This window comes from Myotis myotis, unplaced genomic scaffold (genome assembly GCF_014108235.1).
Source record: "Myotis myotis isolate mMyoMyo1 unplaced genomic scaffold, mMyoMyo1.p scaffold_m19_p_3, whole genome shotgun sequence".
Lineage (NCBI taxonomy): Eukaryota > Metazoa > Chordata > Mammalia > Chiroptera > Vespertilionidae > Myotis > Myotis myotis.
In genome coordinates this window covers 8,717,627-8,733,729 of record NW_023416335.1, presented here as the reverse complement: position 1 = coordinate 8,733,729, position 16,103 = coordinate 8,717,627, and positions in this window count along the sequence as shown.

The following is a 16,103-nucleotide window of genomic DNA, read 5'->3' as shown; positions in this document are numbered from 1 at the left end:
GTAATACATGTATATTTTCTTGTGATAAGAAGACTTAACATGAGATCTACCCTCAAGAAACATTAAGTGCACAGAGCAAAGTTGTTAACATAGACACAATCTTGCACAGCAGCTCTTTACAACTTATCCATCAGCAATTATTAACTTGAAGGTAAGTTTAAAGAAAAAACGTTTAAAGTTATTTAAAGAGGAGTACTTTTTAAATAATTTTTTAATGTGGCTGCTTTTTAACCTTCAGATAAAATTATTCTTTATTGAATAATTGTTTTTATTTTTAAAAAACAGCAAGTAGTATGTCTTCCTATTGGATAGTGTCTGATGAGGCATATGATTTCCATAGCTCTGTGTTTTACAGACTGGTTAGTACTAACTTTTTGCAATACACACTTGCTATGAAAATAAAGGCTCATAGCAGGCAATTTATCCATCTTATCTCTGCTTTTGTCAAACCTAGTGAAATTGAACATTTGATGCCCTCAACTGCTCCCCTGTTGGCCTGATCGCCCCTAACTGCTCTCCCCTGCCAGTCTTATCACCCTTAACTGCTCTCCCCTGCCAGCCGATTCCCCTAACTGCCTAACTGTTCTCCTCTGCTGGCCTGATCCCCTTAACTGCCTAATTGCTCTCCCCTGCTGGCCTGATCCCCCTAACTGCCATCCCCTGCGGACTTGATCTCCCTAACTGCTCTCCCCTGTGAGCCTGATTGCCCCTAACTGCCTCTGCCTCAGCCTCGCCACCATGGCTTTGTCTGGAAGACGTCCGCTCTAATTAGCATATTACCCTTTTATTAGTATAGATGAGGCAAAAAAAAGAAATTGCTATTTTACACAATTTTTGTGCTCAAATTCATATACCATTTGGATTTTCACATGGTCTGGCAGGCAACTGACATATGTAAGGACAAATTAATTCTGGAGAGGAACAATTGGGACTTTCATCAAAACTTTGATTTACGAACCAAACAAACTTTCCCAAACTGTGTTTCAACACAGATGAGGGCCCTTTTTTTTTTTTTTTTTTTTGCTCAAATAAGTATAAAAAACATTGGGTTAAGGTTAAAAACATTCTCAGAGGGCAGCATTCCGATACACAGACCCCTAATCCTTAGCCGAGGGCTTGCCTTTGTGTGTTTGCCAATCTGCTGAGGCCATGATTGTCTTCTTTTGCATGTCTGCTCAGAGTGGCCTAGTTACAGCTTAGAGTTGATGACTTTTAACCTAACTTAGTTTCACTGCTGCTAATTCTCATACTTGGCTGTTCTTACAACTTCTCTGATTACGAAACTATACAGAAAGAGAACCCCCTGGATCTTGTGAAAAAGAATGGCTGATATATGCAGAATCTGACAATGACACAATTTACTGGATTTGATTAGCATTTCTAAAATTAAATTCTTTTAATATTTCTCCAGCATAACATTGTGAGAATTAGCATACCTAGCCAATTCTTAGGTGATAATCCAAGGAAACTGTAACCACACAGTTCACCAATTTTTGTCTATTTCTAAGCAAAATGAACATTGTAGGAAATAAATACAGTGGATGAGGGTCAAGGGAATGAGGGTTCTTCTCTTTTAAGTAACAATGTTGCTGAGAGCCAGTATTTTCTGAACTTGAGAAAAATAACAACACTGGAACAGAAAGACTCTGGAAGGGTCCTTGATGTTGCAGGAAATTGCAGGGGGTAAGGGGTTGGGAGGTTGGGGGTGGGAGGGGGTAGATTAAGAAAAAAAAAGGAACAATCTTATAATCACTATTTTTGAGTTGGGTTGTTTTCCTGAGCAGGATGCAAGGGTGATGCAAGGGAGAGAGAGATAGAAATATCAATGATGAGAGAGAATCATTGATCAGCTGCCTCCTGCATGCCCCTACTGGGATCAAGCCCACAATCTAGGCATGTGGTCTTGACTGGAATTGAACCCAGGACCCTTCAGTCCACAGGCTGACGCTCTAGCCACTGAGCCAAACCAACCAGGGCAAGTTTTTAGTTTCTTAAGTAAAAAATGAAAAATAAAAAAGTGAAGTAGTGAAGTTCATTCACTTCAGCTTGGTTTTAATGTCCCATGGGGGCTGGTTTAAGACCCCTCTCTATGTTCTGCCTGCCACGTCTCAGTTTCCTGTTAGGTAGTTAGCACCATGTTGAAATTTCCCAGCGATCCTCCCTCTTCTGTGTCAGACACCACAACCTTGGTTTCAGGCAGGCGGGATCAATCTGCCTGCTTTGTTTTTCTGTCTGCTTTCAGTCGGATTTACACAAGCATCTATTTCTGACACGGCCTCTAGGTGGTGGTGTTTCTGTATTAGTTTCCGGGACCAAATGGCCCCTCAACCTAGTCCCTGAGGGCATTTAGAATCTCTGTTTCCCTGCTGAGCTTAAGGCTGGGTGTGGCTGCACTGCTAGGAGGAGCCTGCTCTTCAGGAGAAAAATGTCTGTTCAGGGTTGGAGGGATTGGACTGTCCCAGAGCTGGGTTCCTGGTTGGCTCTCCCTATTTTGCTCCCCAGCTTCCACAAAACCACCTTCCCCTGCATCGGAGACTTAGTGAGTGTTTATAATTGAAAGATCCTATGTACTGGGTTTAGGGAGTAAAATCAAGGAACTTATAAAGACAGAGTAACCGTGCCGCTGTGTCCCCCCCCCCCCCCCCGCCCCCCACACTCCATGGCTGGTGCAGAACTTCAGGCTGCCTTTCTGGGCACAGCCTCCCATGGCTGTGGACTTATATCTAGAGCCTCCCCCCCCCCCCCCACACCCCTGCCAGCAGCTCTGTGGACCCCTTTCCACAGTTGCATGCTACACTGTGCCCAAGGGACGTGGATTTGGTGTAGCACAGTCTCCCTCTGAGACTCTAGTCCCAGCTGCACACATTTCTCTCTCCAGCCCAGATCCCTCATCCCACCTCTCTCCAGGCGACCTCTGACCTTTCTGTCCATGTATTGTCTCACCAGCTGTGTTTAATTCACCAATTCCGGGTGGATGTTATTAGATTCAGCTGTTTTTTCTATCTGCTCCATGAGAAGGCGCAGGACCTGCCCACCTATTTGGCTGCCATTTTGTCTCCCCCTGGACAAACTTTTTAGGAGCCCATGGCTGGGGTGGCTAGAGTCTCGGTGTTTGTGGGTTTGCAGCCAAGGCAGCTGGTCCGCGGCCATTGTAGCTGTAGGGTCCCGGCTGGTGTCCGAGGTCTCCCCAGGTGGAGGTGAGGCTGGGCTCCCAGTCACAGCCACTCTCCCCTTCAAGATGGCATGGTCTCTGTAGCAGAGCCATCTGCACCAGGAGAGATTGCAGCGGTAGTAGAGGCTGCCCGGCTAGGGGAGCCTGGTCCGCCAATCCCCAACTGTCCTGCAGAATATAACTGTCCCTCACTCACACATACACACACGCCCCACATGTCCACGCACTCCCCTTTCACTCTCTCTCACTCACACTCTCTTCCTCACTGCCATTCTGTCGGCTGCCATCTTGGATCTCCTCTGGGATTTTTAATAGATTCAAATGTGGGCTCGGGATTTGATTATTTAGTGGGACTCTCTGCAGCACTGACACATAAAGAGATGAACTTGACTCTGAGACTGGGCTCTGACCTTGGTGCCCTTGCACATTGCTCATTGGAATTATCTGTGTAAATCAAATACTCAGGGAAAAATACAATTTCTTATAGTGCCTCTTTAAAATTCCATTTTTCCTCCTCGCCAAGTTGCAGATGAGAAATCAAGCTCTCCTTGCCTGTGATTTCCAGTACATGTTCAGTATGAGCACTACTGCATGTAAATGCTTTACATTTTGCCCTGTTTCCCAGGTGTGCTGTCACATCACCTTTTATTATTATTACTAGAGGCACAACGCACGAAATTTGTGCAAGGGGCTTGGCTCTCACAGCCACGAAGGCTTGCCTTGGCCCTCGCAGCCCTGGCTTTGTCCGGAAGGTCATCCGGCTGTCCAGTCTAATTAGCATATTATGCTTGTATTATTATAGATTATTATTATTGTTGTTATTTATTTCAGAGTGGAAGGGAGGAGAAAGAGATAGAAGCATCAGTGATGAGAGAGAATCATTGATCGGCTGCCTCCTGCACATCCCCTACTGGGGATTGAGCCCAAACCTGGGCATGCGCCCTGGCTGGAAATTGAACCGTGACCTCCTGGTTTGTGTGTCGATGCTCAACCACTGAGCGATACCAGCTGGGCACATCACCTTTTGATTATAATAGGTAGAGGTCCATGCTCAACATACACATGACTGTGGATTTACTACCCAAATAGTAAGAACCTTTTCAGCTCTCCTGAAGACGAAATAATATAGTCAGGTAAAAAGCAAGCCACTGTTTATAGTCACCAGTCCATTTCTTTATTATTATTCTATCATGACACAGTAAAAGGGCACTCGCTGAATTAAAGAGCAGTGGAGGTAGACAGAAGGAAACCAAACTGATTACTTTAGAAATACTTATTATCCGAGATCAAAGAAGTTATTATGACTGGGGGGGAACTTCTAGAAAGGATATATTTGATCATCCCTCTCAGGGCCTAATGGAAACTTGACCAATCAGAATCTGAGTCAGAGCTGTGATCTTGACATCCATGTACTGAGCAGAAATTAGCCAACTGCACTGTGTTGAGCTCACAGTGACTCTTCCCCAAGAATTCTCAGGCAGACCATTGTGACCAATACTCATCGTCTTCTCTGGAGAGTGAGCCCTTTGTTTCCAGGGTGGCTTTCAGGGATGCTTTGATGAGTTTTCTTTGTTTCGTCTCCAGCTATACTGTGCATTTAAGTTTTCTTTTTTTCTTCCTTGTTAAAAAGAAAACAAACCCATCATTAACTTTCCTAAATGCCAGTCTGCTATTGTTTCTATTCAACAGAGCTAATAAAATGAATAGCAATGGGAAATTTTCTGATGGGTGTCTTCTCGATGATTATTACTTTTGAATGCCTTTAAACTTATGTGAAATGGGGATGGCATGCTATCAAACAAACTCTTGATCTTTTTAGTGTTTACAGATAGATAAGCTCAACAAAGCAAAAGAAAGTTATTTCTTTCCTTTGTAATTCATGATAAAATAAGACCAGATTGTTTTGGCAGTTTTACTACTCATTCTATATTTTTTTTCCTATGTTGTCTAGAAACAAAATGAAACAGAACATAACAAAAGCTGTCTCCTATGTCTACATATCACTGATTTGTCTTTACAGAGTTGTAGACTAGTTATTGTTTATGAGTCTTTCAAAATTGTTGTCAATATATATTAATTTTTGACAGAAAGGAATTTACTAATTTTTAAACATACTTCTTTAATAATACTTATCCTTAAACTAATTATCAGAATTTTAATTTTTTAACAAAGAACCAATGCAGATAAAGTAAATATCAAAGTAACTGCTGTTGATCTAGTCACATTCTAATTGTTAACTCTGAAGGTGTTTAAAATGTTCATTGAGAGTAATTTGTAGCTTGGTCATAGGTATACAATAGGATTCACTAACTTTCAAACAGATTTGAAAACATCTGAAAGTAACATTGTTTTTACCAAATCACAAACACTACAGATTAATTTCTCTGATGCACAGAAGTAATAAAAAGGGCCCTGCCTGGTGTGGCTCAGTTGGTTGGCCATCATCCAGTGCACTGAAAGGTTGTGGGTTCAATTCCCCATCAGGGCACATGTCTGTTACAGGCTGTATTCCCGATAGGGGGCGTGTTCTAGTTCACATCTATGTTTCTCTCTCTCTCCCTTTCTAAATAATAATAAAAAAAATCAACAGTATACATCTTTAAGAAGTAATAAAAAGGAGTAAATACCCTTGATGTAGGTTATCAGCAAAGTCTGTTAGCTGCACCTGGAGAAGGCATCCCAAATCTATTGAACTCCACATTTCCGTGGCTCCCCCTTAGTTCAAGGCATTCCATCCCTCTCTTCTACTATTGTAAGCCCTGCTCTCTGGCTCTCTGATGTACCTTTCCCTGCCCCAGTTCTATCAAAAACATAAATAGGATTTTATCACAGCCTGAGAAAAACTTCCATTGATTTCCCTTTACACTTAAAATAAATCCAAAATCTCAAGTTTGACCCACAGTTGAACCCACACTATATGATGAAATGCTTTTTCTTGCCTTCTGACTTCATCTCACATTGACCTTCCCCATTCTTTATGTTGGCTCTTACCTGGCCCCCTCTCCTCATATATGCTGAGCTTCTTCCCTTCTTAGGACCATGACACTAGCTATTTCCTCTGCCGAGAGCTCTCTACCCTCAGAGTTTTCCCCAGTTCACTTTTTTTTGTCAATTCATCTCAGCTCAATGTGTTTTGTGGGAGGCCTTTGCTGACCACCCAACCTAAAATAATGCCCTTCACAATTACTCCTCATTACCCTCATCACATCACTCATTATTATTTTCCTTAAACCATTTATCTTTATAGTCTCTGAATTTTCAGTTTGTGGTTTGTTTGCTATGTTTCTGGGGAATGAACTTCAGATGATGTTGACAATACTAGATCCTCAAAGGTTAGATCAATGCCTTGTACCGGGATACATTTTTTAGATTTAATCATTATGACACCATAGTTTACTCCCTCCTCCTTTACCCTATCTTGAGAATATTCTACATTTATTTTTGTTGTTGTTGAGGGGGGAGTTCTTCTATTTTACTATCACTCACCTCAGTCTTTTTATAGTTGCTCCTCTTTTCTCCAGCTTCTCATGTTGGAATGTGCCTGGGTTCAGAGGTTGATCTTCCTTTCTCCTCTCTCCACTCACTCACTCCCTGGATGAACTCATCCAGTCTCCTGGCTTTGTAGACTATCTGTGGTAGGCTGAACAATGGTTTCTTAGAGATGTCTATATCCTAACCCCCAGAATATCTGAAGATGCTACTTCACATGGCAAATAGTGCTTTGCCGGTGTGAATAAATTAAGGATCTTGAGATAGGAAGAGTATTTTAGATTATCCAGGTGGACCTAATGTCATCATAAAGATCCTTGACGGTTCTGGCTGGAGTAGCTCATTTGTCAGAGGGTCTCAGGTTCAATTTCCTGTTAAGGGCAAATACTTGGGTTTTGGGTTTGCTCCCCACCCCCGGTCAGGGCACATGTGGGAGGCAACCAGTCAATGTGTCTCTCTCACATTGATGTTTCTCTCTCTACTCCTGCCTACCTCTCTTCTGTTCTCTCTGAAAAGCAATGGGGAAAAAAAAAATATCCTCAGGCAAGGATTAACAAATAACAACAACAACAACATCAAATCCTTGATGATCAGCCCTGCCCCCATTTCTCCCAGTTAATCTCTTCCTTCTCATCCCATCACATCAATACACTGTTCCCTGTTCCTTGAACAATCATATTCCCTTCACAGGGTCTTTATACTGGTGTTGCCCCTGCTGACAACTCTTTCTCCCCTTCACATCCAGATAGATAGATAGATAGATAGATAGATAGATAGATAGATAGATAGATAGAAAGATAGATAGATAGATAGATAGATAGATAGATAGATAGATAGATATGTTCCCTATTATTTCACACGGGGAAAAGTATTTTTCATCTTTTATGCCTTAGTATCTTTATATCTGAAAATGATTAAAATTCCTACCTCATATAATCAATGTGAGAATGAAAGGAAATAAAATATTAAAGTGTTTGTGACAAGTGGCTCAAACATATGCATTAACAGTAACATATTATAAATGTTAGCTAAATTAGATTATGCAGCTATTTAACTCTATTTCATCTAATGATGACGGCACATTAGATTTATTGTATGTTGATTAAAACAACAACTTTTCATTGCTTGCAACTCTGTGCAAGAAACTCTATTAGATATGTAGAAATAACATCAGTACCTGCCTTCAAGGAATTTTCTGTATAGCTGAGAAATGCATGAAAAATTAAATATCCAAATAAGTTTGTAAGAATTAAATACAAATTCTGTCACAACAAAAACACTCATAACATTTTGAGGAAAGAGAATTCTCTCCTAATTATAGGAGACTGGCAAAATGTTGTCGAGTAGACAGTAGATGAGCTAAGTTTTGGAGTATTTATAGAATTAGAGAGAGGATGAAAGAGTGCTCTAGGCAGATGCAACTTCAGGGGCAAATATATGAGAAATTAGATAATAAAATTCAACAGAAACAATAGTACAACTGCAGAAGTAAAGTAGAACATGCACTGAACATGAAATGAAAGACCTTAGGTTCATTGGTTCATGGAGTTCTTTATAACCTTACAGAGAAGGTAACATCATTATCCCCGTTTAGTGAGGAGGGCAAAGCTGAGACAGATTATTTGCTTAAAGTTGTTAAAGTAGCAAGTGCCGGGCTACCATTTAACCCGGATCTAAAGGATTCTAGATCCCAAGCTTCCTCTCCTCTCGTTTTCCCCTAAATAATCTTTGTAAACATGATGTCATTTAAGTTCCTCAGTAACTAACCCCAGTCAGTGTGATGCGGTCGAATTACACAAGACATTTCATGTGATGTTGGACTTTTCATTTTCTCTTGTATAAAATGATGAGTCCATTGCTACTTGGAGCAGTGAAATGATATAATTTTTAAAAGTATTTAAAAATAATTTTCTTTTTTTTACTTGTACAGGAATTCTTAAAACCCTCCACTACCACATTCCCTGTTATTTTAACAGCCAGACTGAATTGTTATTACTTATAAAGAAAAGAGCCTAATGAACTGAGAGAAAGATTATATGAGAAAAATATATATTTTTTCATTTGCATTTGTAGAAAAGACCACCACAAGTTATGGCCCATGTCATATATGGATACTTCTCTCAGAGACTCTACAGCACATTTCCTCTGGTTTTAAGCTTCACATATAGAGACTCAGCCCACATGCTTACACCATTGAGAAAACCCCCCACTTTATTTCATTGGATTTAGTTATGGCTATCAAGGAGCAATACATCAAGAATTATGTTCTTTGGTTAATTGTTCACAAAACAACAAAAGGGGCCAAAATTGCTTAGTTAAAAAGAAGAGACAAGATGAAGTTTATTCCAACCGATAAATCCATCTGTGTTCAAGCAAACAGCTGCTCCCCTTCCATTTGTTACGTATCAAAATGTCCATAATTTATTCGTCTCAGGATACACTTATACATCTGTGGAATCATTTATTTTAGCGTATCTAATTGTCTTTGAAATTAAATAAACCAATAAACAAGAGGAAAGATAAAACTCAAGGGAGAACTATGAATGTAGGAAAAGTTGTGTTGAGTAGAAAATAAATTCCAAAACTAAAGGATTTAGTCAGATGTTCAGTAATTACCACTGCATGCCTTGTCAATCACTCATGAATTTAAATCCTCTAAATTTGCATTTGTAGCTCTTTGGATTAGATTGCATTCACCTCCTGATATGTTCCTCCCTCTTTCAATTATCTTTTAAAATGTCATAGAAGCAAAGTTCTTGAAAAATAGCAGTATTCTCAATCTGCAATTCTTAGATTCTAAGACTGTTTTTGAGAGTTCAAAGGTGAATTCCTCCAAAGGCTATTCCAGGTGGAGTTCAAATCTATATTCCACACATTAGGCATGTAGTTTTTCATCTGCTTTTTAAAATTTTAGTTCTTATCCATTTAATGAACTCCTTGGCTTGTAGTTTTCTGGAATTGCCTCAATGCAACTCTTACCAGGCTGCCCAGCAACCAGTGACAGAACAACCTACTGGGAATGTGCTGCCTGTCATACCTGGGGGAAGGAACCATGGCTGCTGTCATTCATATTGGCAAGTCTGTTAGGCCCGGGGGAAGTCACAGCCTTAGGTAGAAAAGTCCTGAGTTTAAGTCTCTACTTTATCATTTACTAACAATGGGATCTTAGACAAGTTATTTACTTTGTCTGGTTTTTAATTTACTTACTTGAATAAAGCCTCACCTCATGAAATTAAGTAAAACAATGAATATATACACTGAGTGGCCAGATTATTATGACCACCCCATCAGTACAATGAAGTGAATTCGTTATGCAAATAATAATAATAATAAAACCTTGAGAGTATTTGTTTAGGAAGTTTTTAATATTCAGCATTTTTGGAAGTGTCAATGAAGTACTGATGGGTTGGTCATAATAATCTGGCCAGTCATGATAATCTGGCCACTCAGTGTATTTTTAATAAACATTTTCAAATTGCTTTGAACAATGCCTGCACAATAATATACATTTAATAAATGTAAACGCCTATATTTAAACTGGAATCAAGCATCAGTAAGTTATTGGATCAAAAATTATTAAGACCCTTTCCAATTTGGGGGTTATATGCTATTTTTTACAAATATATTTTTATTGATTTCAGAGAGGAAGGAAGAGGGGGGGAGAGAGAGAAACATCAATGATGAGAGAGAATCACTGATCAGCTGCCTCCTGCATGCCCCACATTGGGGATCAAGCCCACAGCCCAGGCATGTTTCCTGACTGGGAGTCAAACCATGACCTCCTGGTTCATAGGTTGATGCTTAACCACTGAGCATGCCACCAGGGCTATATGCTATTTGAATTTCTTAAATTATTTCTCTGTAGCTAAAATCTAAGATTCTGCACCCAATTTCAATGTGTGGGTTTTTTCCTACACCACAGAGCAATTCCCCAACACCAGCTAGGTGTTCAGCAATTTAACTCAATTCTGACACTATTTACCTGCACATAGCATCATACTCCACACGTTAAGTGTTTATTCCCACAAGACCAGCAGTCATATCAGATGCCAACCACAAGTTCAAGTTGTTACCAGTGCTTCTGATGGAAGTTGAGGTTGCCACAGTCTCCTCCTTGGTTTGATTAAATTGCTAGAACAGCTTAGAAAACTCAGGAAATCAGTTTACTCACTAGATCGCCAATTTATTACAAAGGATATTAAAGGATATGAGTCAACAGTGAGATGCAGAGATATATAGAAAGAAATCCTGTTACAGGGAGCTTCTGTCTTCATGGGGTGTGGAGCCTAGTACAGTGGCATATGGATGTGCTCTGGTTCCCCAATGTGGGAGCTCTCTGAACCCCATCCTTCTGGGGTTTTATGGAAGCTTCCTCATGTAGGCATGGCTGACTGAATTATTGGCTATTGGCAATGGATTCAGCCTCCAATCCCTCTTCCCTCAAGGGAAACCAGTGAGTAGGACTGAAAGTTCCAGTCCACAATTTTTGGTTGGTTCCCCTGGCAACCAGCTCCCAGCCTTAGGCGCTTTCCAAAGGTCACCTCATTCGCATAACAAAAGACACCTTTATAGCTCATCACTTAGGACATTCTATAGGGTTTAAGAGCTCTGTGCCACAAAAGGGATGAAGACCAAATATGTATTTCTTATTATAAATCACAATATCACAGTACCTCCCATTTTGCACGTAACTTACACAGCCCTTTTTATGTATCTTTCCCGGTGTTTCTTCTCTTCACCTAGATAATAAGTTCCTTGAGGGCAGGCACTGTATTATTGTATTATTTGTATGCTCCCTGGTGTACTAGGGAGCATAATTTCCTGTACAGAGTAGGCTTTCTATATCTTGTTTCTGTTGATGGTGACGGTATATGTCTTTGAAAGACTTCCTCCCCAGCTTGTCAGTATCAATTGATTCAGATTAAATGGATGTTTCTCTTATTCCTGTGGAATAGGATAGATACTTTGGAACATACAGAACGGTTCTTAATGTCCTAAAGAATCCTTTTATTCCCAAGGAATAGTTTACACACCAGAAACATCTGGATCATTAAATGGGTATTGACATGTTTTCTGCACAAATTTGCTTAAAGATTCATAGAGTGACAACTTTGTACCAAATTATACTTCAATGAATTCCAGCATTTTAGCACTGGAGGGCTGGGGGAAAATCACTTTTATTTTCAGTTTTAAAATACAATGGGTAGTCTCAGTATTGCTATGAGGACAGAAACAGGAGGACCCAAGCGAATGTGCAAACATTGCCAGGATAGTCTAAGTTCCAAAGCATCCCAGTGAATTGTTTTTCACAGAGATCACCAGAGGCGGAGATCTGCCCTTGAGTATCTCTCAAGCCCGGGTTTCCATGGGAGGGAGAGAATTTTATGCATGAAGGTCACACAGGGAGGAACCATCTCTCCCTTTTCCTGTGCTCCCCACGGTGTCAAGCAATGGGAAGAACAAAAAACATCCAACTTGTCTTGCAGCTCATCGTGCATTTCGCACACTGAAACTTCTGTCTGCGGAGCTTGGTTTAGGTAATTCTTCTGTGTGAAATTTAAAAAGTGCACTAACCCTGCCACAGGCAGCAATTGGAAGATAGTTTACTGCTCCGCCTGCTAAGATTTTTCTTTCCCTCTCAGGGCTGCCATCCTGTCTCTCAAAAGGAAGGATTTGGAACAGAAGGGAGGGAGTGTTTCCTTTCTGCAGTCCCCCCGCCCCCCAGAGTTAGTGGTCCACTTCGAAACACAAGTGCTTTCCTGGATTATGTGGTCAAACGATGCATGTACTCCGTGCAACTCAGCACAGTTGTCACGCTACAAGGAACCACTGAAAGAGTGTGACGAAGGAGGTTTTTACATCTTACCTGTTCCCACCCTTTTGTTCAATCCTCATCTGTGAGTTTGCTCTCCAGTGCTACCTACCTTTCTGCACTGACTCCATTCAGAGCCTGCCCTTTCAGACACTCTAATTTTCCTGCATTTAACCTTTAAAAAATTGACAGTTTTTCTCCTCTTTACAATTTTATGACTCTTGAGTCCATAGAAAGCAGAAAATAAAACGACATTTATTTCCTCCAAATTAAAAAGAAAAGAAATTTGAAAAGACAACAGAAAACTAATATTGAACTGCTAAGGTCTTTCACATTAAGATATTCGATAATGAAATCAAAACGGATCATCAAGTATAGGTCAACTCATTTGCATTCAAACATTTCTTTAAAATGTGCCACCTCAGGATTTTCTGCAAACCCCAAATGCTTCTTATTTTGAAATACTCTCCTAAAACATACTATTTATATGAAGCCATTGTTTAATGAATATTAACACGCAGAAGAATGTTAGGAACTATAAGAGTAGCTAAGTTTATGACCGTTAAGCCATAAATTATTATTATTCATTATATTTGTTTGGAAATAATGTTAAAGATCTTCACACAACTTATCAATCTTGAATATTGGGTTCAGGCATATGGCAGCAGGCTTTATCTCAAGTAATAAGAACCCAAAGTATGGAGGAGCCATATTTGAAAACATGGTCAACTATAATCTAGCAATGGAAAATACATTTAGAATCTAAACTGTTGGAATATTCTAGCCTTTTCCAAAAAGATTGTGTGTGTATGTGTGTGTGTGTGTGTGTGCGCGTGTGCTTGTGTGCGCAAGCGTTCGGTTTTAAAAGAAGTCGCTCATCCTAAACATGAGTCCTGTCCCCGTGTTGGACAGCTAGTTATCAACAAGGATGAGGACTTTACTTAGCACACTGCTCACAAGAGGCCTTGTTGGAAACTCTGGTGCACTGTTTTCAACATATTTTAACAATTAAAAATTATAGGTCACTACTCATTTTTATATTTTCAAGAATCATTATGAAGAAAGATAAACATATGATATTTAGAACCATTCTAAATGTTAAAAATTAGCAAAAGCTATGAGCATATTATGTAGAACAAGATACTGAGGTCCAGCTATGGAGGAAACTAAGTTTACAGCTGTCTTTGCCACAATTTTTTAAAAAAATATTTTATTGATTTTTTAACAGAGAGGGAGGGAGAGGGATAGAGAGTTAGAAACATCAATGAGAGAGAAACACCGATCAGCTGCCTCCCACTAGGAATGTGCCTGCAACCAAGATACATGCCCTTGATCGGAAACGAATCTGGGACCTTTCTGCAGGCTGACGCTCTATACACTGAGGCAAACCGGTTAGGGCTGCCACAAATTTTTTATCTCACCAGATTGTATATAAACTGCTTGCTTCCACTTTGTTGGTATCTTATTTTTTAAATTAACATGTATTTTGTTGTAGTGTTTTGAGCAGGCAAGGACTATGGGGGCTGGAGAAAAAAGGGGCTTTCTTAAAATGTTCTTTCTTAGTCCATGTCATTGGGCTGTAATTTTTTTTAGAATACATTGTCGATAAAACTCATACAGTGAAACCAGGACTACTTCTTTATAATAACTTACTGGTGTTCAGTTCTCACTTGATTCTTGGCAGGACAATAGTTGTCCAGTCTCTCTGTGAAGGCCTAGGGAAGCTTCTATAGGATCGATGCTCACCAAGTTTTTTAATTACCTGTCAGTAACTTTTGGGCCATAGTAGAAATGTATGAAATTATAGATTTGTGTTTGACAGGTAATTGGAGACTATACATGGACACTCACATGCTCGCTGGCATGTATACACATGCATATTGTATTAGCCCACCCAAGGCAGAGGTCTTCTACTAGTTGTTTTTCTCCAAATGAGTTCATGGGCCCACAGTAGTGGTAACTAATCCCCCATGAAGCATCATCTTCTCCAATGTTGTTACTTCAACTCTCCTGCTTGAAAAAACCTCTCTGGGGGAAAAATAATGAACCCAGTTAGGAAGCCCTGAGACCTAGGAGTCTAGGAATCTAAAATGACTTGCGTTATTGGTGGAACACCGATTAGTTATGACACTTTATTTGAGAAAGGATTTGAGATCAATTTAACCTAATGCTGTGTTGCTCCTGTCACTATTTTTGTTCCAAGGATGACATCTGCCTAAGGAAAGAGACAAATATCTAAACCTGAAATTATTCATGAATAAAAGCTCTCCCATTAGGCAGCAATATCTAATCTTCCCTAGTGTCAATTTCCATCCTCTTTGTCCCTTGATGATATTTTTAATGAAACACCTGATTATGGTATTATCTTTACTGAGAAGCCAGGTCTTTATGTTCCAAAGAACTGGAGAAACTTCAGTTTTCTTTGAGGCCGGCTATGTCAATGCCCTATAGTGGGCTTTTCCTGGCTGCGGGGGGATGATGAGCGGGTCCATTTAAAGGCAATTCCCCCGATCTCTCTTAGTAGAATATGGAAGGGAGTGAAGTCCTAGAAAAATCTGCCGACTTGGCAGAGAAATCACTATTGAAATTAAGTGTTTGCCAAGTGTTTATTACATTGTATGTTTGCCTCTCATCATAATCCTTCACAATGTGTTTAAACAATTAATTGCCATAATATCGAACTTTCTGAAGCTTGGAAAGGGATCCTGATTAGATTGAAAGAGCTATAAATTCCTATTTGGGCAGGAGGGAGGAGAGGTTTTTGTTGTTGTTAATTAATCATGTATTAATTTTGCATTTATTGAGTGTTCACACTTAATGTGAACAATTCAATGTACTTAGAGAGACATATTAGACTATTATGGTCTTTTCATACATTGTGCATTCAAAAGCCTTGTTGATGGCAAAGGGTACAAGGCAGTGACTCTTTGGAACTTATAGGTGGGAAAAGGGTTAGGAAATATTTTTTTTCTGTGAAGAACTCTCATGTATTCTAACACTAAGTTCATGTCTAATAGTCAAGATATCTCACTCTGGCTCCATACTCTCTACTTTATGTTCCCAGTAATTCCACTAAGCTGAGAAGTCCTATTTCTCAAGCATACCCTGACCTGTTTTTTTGTCAATTGTAATGAAAATATTTGAGTGCTTAGTCTCCACAAAGCACTTTATTCCATGTAATCATCACCTTTATTAGGTAAAAATCACCCAAATTTCACAAATGAGGAAAATTAAGACTTGATGATTTCAGTGTCTTGCTCCGTTAGCAAAGAGCAGAGGCAGTGTTTCCTCTCAACAGTAGTCTGACAGCAGAACTCTTTTATGTATCTATTTACCTGTCTCTCATCAATCTATCATCGATCTATCATCAATCTATCTATCTATCTATCTATCTATCTATCTATCTATCTATCTATCTATCTAGAATCTATCTTCCTAGCTAGCTATGAGGAGGCTTGCTTTCTCTCTTATATGTTAGAAGCTATTCTCACATGTCCAGTAATCTTTGTTAATTGAGTTGCTAATCAAATCTAAGAGTCAGATGCTAAAAGCTTTTAGGAAACTCTGTGCCCAGGTGTGATTACTGATGGATGGGCCTCCCCATGGGTTGATTAGGGAGTCAGTCATTTT